Source organism: Triticum dicoccoides, chromosome 1B (assembly GCF_002162155.2).
Source record: "Triticum dicoccoides isolate Atlit2015 ecotype Zavitan chromosome 1B, WEW_v2.0, whole genome shotgun sequence".
NCBI classification, from domain to species: domain Eukaryota; kingdom Viridiplantae; phylum Streptophyta; class Magnoliopsida; order Poales; family Poaceae; genus Triticum; species Triticum dicoccoides.
The window spans coordinates 514090885-514098389 of record NC_041381.1 but is presented as its reverse complement, the minus strand read 5'-3'; positions in this window follow the sequence as shown (position 1 = coordinate 514098389).

The window sequence follows — 7505 nt, the reverse complement described above, 5'->3', positions numbered from 1 at the left end:
ACAAAGATATCCCTTTGGAACAAACTAAGTTAGGCAAGATTTTATCTTCCAATTCTCCAAGTTGTTGTCTAGCTTAACCAACTAGCTCAGGGATATCTAACACCGACTCTTGGAGAGAAGGTGGTTCACAAGAAACCAACTTGATCACGAGCTCAACATAACAGTCAGGGAACAAGCTGGTAATACTTCCGAGAAGATATTCGGAAAATCACGAACCACCGGTATGTTACTAAGCTCGAGAACAATCTCGCTTTTGAGGGCAAGACGATATGATCAAATGAGTGAGGACTTGACAAGATCCTAACTCATCAATCGAAGGGTGCACCGAAATAAGAACTAGATAGCACGATCAGTCTTAGGGTGACGATTCAATAATCAATATGCTGAGAATGAGGTTATCGTCCATTTAACTACCAAGCAACGAGGTTGCTGGGAGTATTGATTTCACACATCACAATTCATTTGTCGGTATTCCGGTTGCATCAACACGAGGGCCGGGGAATGACTAGTGATGGTGAGAAGTATCACTACGTCAAAATTCATGAGAGTTGGTGCAGTTCTCATGACAATTCTGACATAAAGGGGGTAATACTCCAAGGTAGAACAGAACAAAAGCTGGATTAGCATTTTGATCTGCGGAGCATGACTACCTTGACCCAATCCTAGATATGGATGAGGTACTGGAGTTCATTTCTCCTAGTCATTCTGGAATAGAATGGCTTGACGGACCACAAGAGTAATAGGCATCGATGAATGAACGCACGCATACTCTTGAACTATCAATTGATAGACGAAGGTCAGTAGACAACTAAAGAGGGACAACTCAAAGGAACATATAATTTTCTGAGTTGTGGATGCATAGATTAGTATGTCGAGCGAGATCAACATTTCTTCCGGATAACCCATGCAGAAAAGTAGAACTGGCAGAGCCATAACATATAATGGAGAACTCATCAAGAGCACTCTGGTTGTGATCGTTCAGTTCAACGAGGAACTTCTGCCATAAGTAGTTCATGGTATTTGGAAGAAGAAGATACCACGGACCTCGAGGACTATCGCAAAGGTTACTAATATCCTAAAGGCACTAGCAATTACTATCAACATGAAGTAGGTAGAGTGAATCTCGGGTTCAAGAACCCAGGAACAGAATACCTACTAACTAAATGGCATCACAGGATGCTTTCGATAATAAAGGCCAGAATCTTCACACTAGGACACAAATCATGGCTAGACCACTAGATGATCCCCTAAGCACTTAGGGTCATAATAATAATTCCAACATATATGTCGAGGCAATAATTACCTCAACACACCGATTAGTGTGGTTAATCTGGCCCATGGGAACATTGAAACGGGAAGAAAGGATTTGCAAATGCATCAGACTACTTAGAAACCTGGGATGACTCGGACAGCATAACGGCTGTAAATGCTCAGAAAAGATTTGAGACATTCACAAAAATGGTGGCATAACCACTCAGAAGCACAATATCAAGGTTTCGAGATCAACAATTAACATACGGAAGTAGTAGGAACTGAACTGAGACTTAAATCCAACAATCTTATAAGTCCACTGATTAGTAACACGTGATCCTAATAGAAAGAAGGGATAGCCTAGTTCTTAATCCCCGTAGAAGAGAAGATGATGACTCGGATCAGAAGGGCATGAGGTAAAGGAGTAAAAAGAGCCTTACGTTCCATCCCACAATCAATTCCCTTATATAACTAAGAATTTCTAGACTCAACTTCGACCAGTTTGGCTTGGTAATCCTACAGGCAGTCAAGCTCTGATACCAACGCTGTCAGGACCCCGACTCAATGCCACATCGATCTAGCATGTAACACCTCATATCACTTTGCGGCCTCACGCACGGTATTCCCACGGGTGTCGCCTTACCTTTGCCCGGGACCGTTTGCGCCTTTTGGCACACGTATATGACAGTGTCGCTAGCATCCATATGATAAGGAGCCCGGGCTGACATGGCTAGTCGTAAACCCAAAGTGGCACAGACTTACAGGGACAGGCATCCATGACCCAGCATCGAACGTGTCGGTCATCAGCGGGTGAATCCAGGCTGTAGCACTGGGCTAGCAGGACTCCGGTGAACCCGGCTGTAGCGGGCTAACAGGACTCCGGTATTCATCGCGTGACATTTCCCCGAAGGGACAGACACAGGAACGAAGAAGGACACATGCCGGCCAGCCTAAGTGTTCCGGAGCAGTAGCAAGCTACCATGGCTCGGTGGAAACACTAGGAGACATTTCCCCGTAAGAGAGGCTACTAAAGATAAACAACTAGATGGTCAGATCCCACACATACCAAGCATTTCAATAACATACACACAATATGCTCGATATGTGCAAATACAACATGGCATCACAACATGACTCTATGACTCAAGTAATCTATTCAATAGGCTCCGAGGAGCGAGATATTACAAACATGGGTCTCATGACCCAACATTCAGAGCATACAAATCAAGCACAAGCGGAGGCTATCATGTCTGAGTACAGACATCTATAAATGAAAAAGGCTGAGAAGCCTGACTATCTACCAAATCCTGCCGAGGCACAAGATCGTAGCTGAGGTAACAAGCTAAACGTCGAAGACCACGCGGAAATACTAGTGAGACTGAAGTCTCTCTGCAAAAACATAAAATAGGCAAACATGAGTACAAATGTACCCAGCAAGACTTACATCAGAACTATCTACATATGCATCATTAGCAACAAAGGGGATGGTGGGGTTTAACTGCAGCAAGCCAGCTTTGACTCGGTGGCTATCCTGAACTACGACTGCGAGTAACTTTTTTGAGGTGGCGCACACGAGTCCACATATTCACCATATCAATACACCACTATGGATCCGCTCCCGTCTCCCTACGAGAACGCCATCCATAGCACTCACGCTTATCTTGCGTATTTTAGAGTATCCACTTTCACTTGTCTATGAACTGATATAAGAAACCCAGAAGTCCTTTTCCGCGGACACGGCTATTCGAATAGATTAGGTTAACCCTGCAGGGGTGTACTTCTTCACACACGCTCTCACCACTTACCGCCGTTTACACGACATGTACTCGGCAACCTTCAAGCGGAAGCCCAACGTGGGTGTCGGCCACGACCTGCCTAAACACTCAAGTCTCTAGTCCAGGTTTATCGCCTATTCGGGTTCCATCCATGAGGAGATCCGGCCGGAGTTTCGCTCACAGCCCCAAACGATGTGTACAGGGTTCCGTGACACCAAACGGGTGCCCGGTTTACCCGGCCACGTGCCTACCGCATCACAGCCCACCCCTACGGTCAGCGCTGCGCACGGCCTCCAGCATACTACAAACACCAGAAACTACTTGCAACTCCTGGACAGAGGACAAGGGTGATCAAGAAGCCGAGAGGGTCCATTGGTTTCGGGCCCAATGCGTGGTAGTAGCTGAATCATGGATCACAAACACAGAACTCAGTTCCTGAGGACGGCTGCAATGAGACAACCCACCATGTACTCCTACATGGCCTCTCACCGCTACCTTTACCAAATCGTGTTCACACACTTAGCTCACACACAGTAGGACATGTTCACACGCCTCTGATTCATCCCTGATGAATCAGACCTGACTCAACTCTAAGCAGTAGCAGGCATGACAAACAAGCATGAATGAGTAGGCACATCAGGGCTCAAACAACTCCTACTCATGCTAGTGGGTTTCATCTATTTACTGTGGCAATGACAGGTCATGCAAAGGATAAAGGGTTCAGCTACCGCATCAAGTATCAAATATGTCGTTGTTGTTCTAATGCAGTAAAAGAGAGCAGGAGCGAGAGAGTGGGATTTTATCGGAATGAACAAGGGGGTTTTGCTTGCCTGGCACTTCTGAAGATAACATTGAGTCTTCATCAGTGTCAACAATCACAACGTCGGAACATCGTCTACCGGGAGGGAACAGATACCGGCAACAAAGAAGAACACAATCAATGCAATGCACAAAATGATGCATGCTATGACATGGCAATATGAATGTGTTTTGAGCTAATGCAACTAGCAACAGATTAAATGAAGTTGGTTTGAATACAAGATTCAAATTCAAACTCCATATGTGATTATTCAAATGCCATTTAATTGATTTGTGCTAAACAGCAGCTATAAGTTGTTCTAACATGCATGAAAATGGTACAGATGGATTCCTTGAATTTTTCTGATAATTTTTCATATATAAATTATTTAATTTGGAGCTACGGTTGAATTTCTATGATTTTTAGAAGTTTTTACAATTTCCTGGAATTTCCTGAATAATATAAATCCAGAAATGAATTATGGCGTCAGCACCACGTCACGGTGACGTCAGCAGGGTCAACTGGGCTGGCTCGGGTCAAACCTGACGTGTGGGGGCCACACGTCAGTGACACAGGACCTAATCCCGGTCAAACCCAGCGCTGACTGGGGTTTGACCAGGGGTGGGGCCCACTGTCAGTGGCTGTGGGGGTGTTTAGCGTGGTCATTAGTGCTAACTAAATCAGCGCCACGTCAGCTGCCGGCGTTTAACCGCCGGCAACCTCAGATCGCGGCGGCGTCCGCGTCGGGTTTGCGCTACAGGGCACCGTTTTACTCGTGGTTTGCGGCTACGGCTAGCTGGCAAAGCAGCGCATCTAATGGAGCAAACGGGAGGAGCTGGGGTGGCCTGAGTCGACGGCGGCGAGCTCCAAGGCGGCGGTCGGAGTTCGGGCACCTGCGGGTTTGGCATTGTGGTGCTCGGGAGGGGAAGCTGGTGGGTTCTACGTGCTCCTAGTGAGGTTTGGAGCACGGTGGTGTGCCCGGCTTTGAGCCACGATGGCTCTGGCCACGACGGTGACGAGGCACGACGGCGGCGAGCTCTCGGGTCCGGCGGAAGCAATGGCTAGAGTGGCCAAACGGCATGGGAAGAAGAGGGGAATGGTTCAGCGGCTCACCGCGAGTCCAACGAGCGCAAGGGCGAGGCCGGGGACGCTCTGTGGGCGGCGAATCAAGCGACGACGGCCGTTGGTGCAGAGGAAGAAGATGGCGTCGGTGACGGTGCTCCAGGGCGTCCGGCGTCTTGTGGCTCCGTGGTAGGGACGGGGACGTCACGGCGGAGCTCGGGGGCGCGTCGGAGAGGCGAGGGAGGACCTGTGGCCGCGGTGGTTCTAGTCGGCGGCGATGGCTGCGTTCGGGTTCGGGCGAGAGAGAGGGAGCAGAGGGGCGGGGCCTCGAGGAAGAGTGAGAGGGGTCCGAGGGGGTGGCGTGGCGCACCTAGCGACGTCCAGGAGCAAGCGGCAAGCATGAGGTGGCCGGCGCGTGCGCGCGCGCGTCGGGCACACGCCCTCCTGCCTACTGGCAGGAGGTTGAAGACGGTGGCGACTGCGGTGGGCTGGGCCGCACAGTGCTGGACCAGCACAGGAGCTGGGCCGGCTCTGGTGGGCTGCACGGGTGAGGCCAGGTAACTTCCTTCTCTCTCTCTCTCTTTCATTTCTATTTCAGTTCTGTTTTCTTTTATTTAATCTGTTTTGCCACTGTTTTGAATTAAAAAATAATTCAAACAATGCCAAAAACTCCTCTGAAAATATTTATGCTGCTTAATGGACTTTTCCAAAAGCACATAAAATGTTTCAGGGTATTTGGAAATATATTCTATACAAGTTATGAATATGGTTCCAAATGCAAATAAAGTAATGATTTAAGTTCAGTGCTCAAAATATTCCTCAAAAATGTTCATTATTTTTGGTTTGGTGCAAAACCCTTGCCAAAATATAACCAACATTATTTAAGGCCATTTTGAAAACATTGAATGCATTTACCAGGGTTCTTTGCCCCTCTTTTATTTTAAGTTTTTGAGGCTTCCAAAATTCCTCAGTTCAAGTTTCAGAAATTTAAATATGATGCCTGGATGAAGATGCAACTATTTACAAACAATATTCTAGGGCTGTGACATCGGAACGGAATGCGTGGTCGTGTTCATCGGGAGGGCTTGGACAGAACAGGTGATGGAAACAAGGCCTGGCGTACCACAGAACGGAGGAAACGGCCTTGTGTTCGACAGGCCACGTTCGAAACGGGATCCTGTTCATCGGGAGCGGTGTGGCATACCGCAAAACGGAGAAAACGGACCTCCTACGGTCGAAACGGGGGTCCTGTTGATCGGGAGGGGTGTGGCGTACCGCAAAACGGACGAAACGAACCTCCTACGGTCGAAACGGGGGTCCTGTTGATCGGGAGGGGTGTGGCGTACCGCAAAACGGACGAAACGGACTTGTGTTGGAGCGCTACGGTCGAAACGGGGGTCCTGTTCATCAGGAGGGGTGTAGCGTACCACAAAACGGGACTCCACGGGATACAGTTCATCTCCACCATCGACCTCCTCTAGCCTCCACAGACTAATGTTAATCCACCATCGACCTCCTCCAGCCTCCACCTGCGATTGTTCATCCACGGGCTCCTGTTCATCCAGCCTCCACCGCGCGCTACTCCACCGGCTACTGTTCAACCACCCCTCTCCACGGGCTCCTATTCAACCACCCCTCCATGGGCTATTGTTCATCCACCCCTCCACCGTCTATTGTTCATCCAGCCCTTCACGGGGTCGTCCTATTCATCCAGCCCTCCACGGTGTCCTGTTCATCCAACCCCAACTGGCTCGATCAATCGGGGTCCTGTTCAGCCAGAGGCAACGCCACGGGTCATGTTCATCCACTCCCATCGCTCACTGTTCATCCAACCCCCCCGCAACACTCATTGTTCATCCAGAGAGGCAGCATCGATCGGCTTCAGTTAGCAGCAGTAGCGAAGGAATCGATCGCTCGGGTTCAGTAACGCATAGCCTGCAGTGCAATCGCTCGGGTTCAGTTAGAGCCCAACGCATCGCTCGGGTTCAGTTAGAGCCAACGCCTCGCACACAAGCGTGTACGGTTTTCCTAGCACCGTAACCGGGAACTCCCCGAAATTTTCCTCGCCCTTGCTTCTACCACGGTTTTTTCTGTCATGGACAGCCCAAAGAATGTCATGCAGCTGCGTCTCCGGCCCGCCCAGGACGAAAAGCCCATTTTCTGTCATGATTTTTTGTCATAGAAGTAGGAGCCCACCACATCTATGATAATACCGGGTTTTGTCACAATTATCGTCATAGAAGTGTCATATGTATGACAGGAAAAAAATTCGTTCGGCCCAAAATGTCACGGATGTGTCTTTTTTTTGTAGTGCCAGTATTCTCCTAAGTGATAGAAAGTCCTACCAAACGGTATGGATCGGTCATGTTTCCCCCCCCCCCTGGGGGGGGGGGGGTTGCACCATCAAGAAGAAGGACGAGATTGTGGGAGAAAATCTTCCCGCTTGAGGACTTAGCCACGGTCTAGTACTCGCCTAAGTTTGAGAAATCCTACCGAGTGGTGAGCAGCCCTCCCACTCGGGGGCTTAGCTGTAGTCCAGTACTTGCCTAAGTTTGAAAAAATCCTATCGAGTGGTGAGCAGCCCTCCAACTCGGGGGCTTAGCTGCAGTCTAGTACTC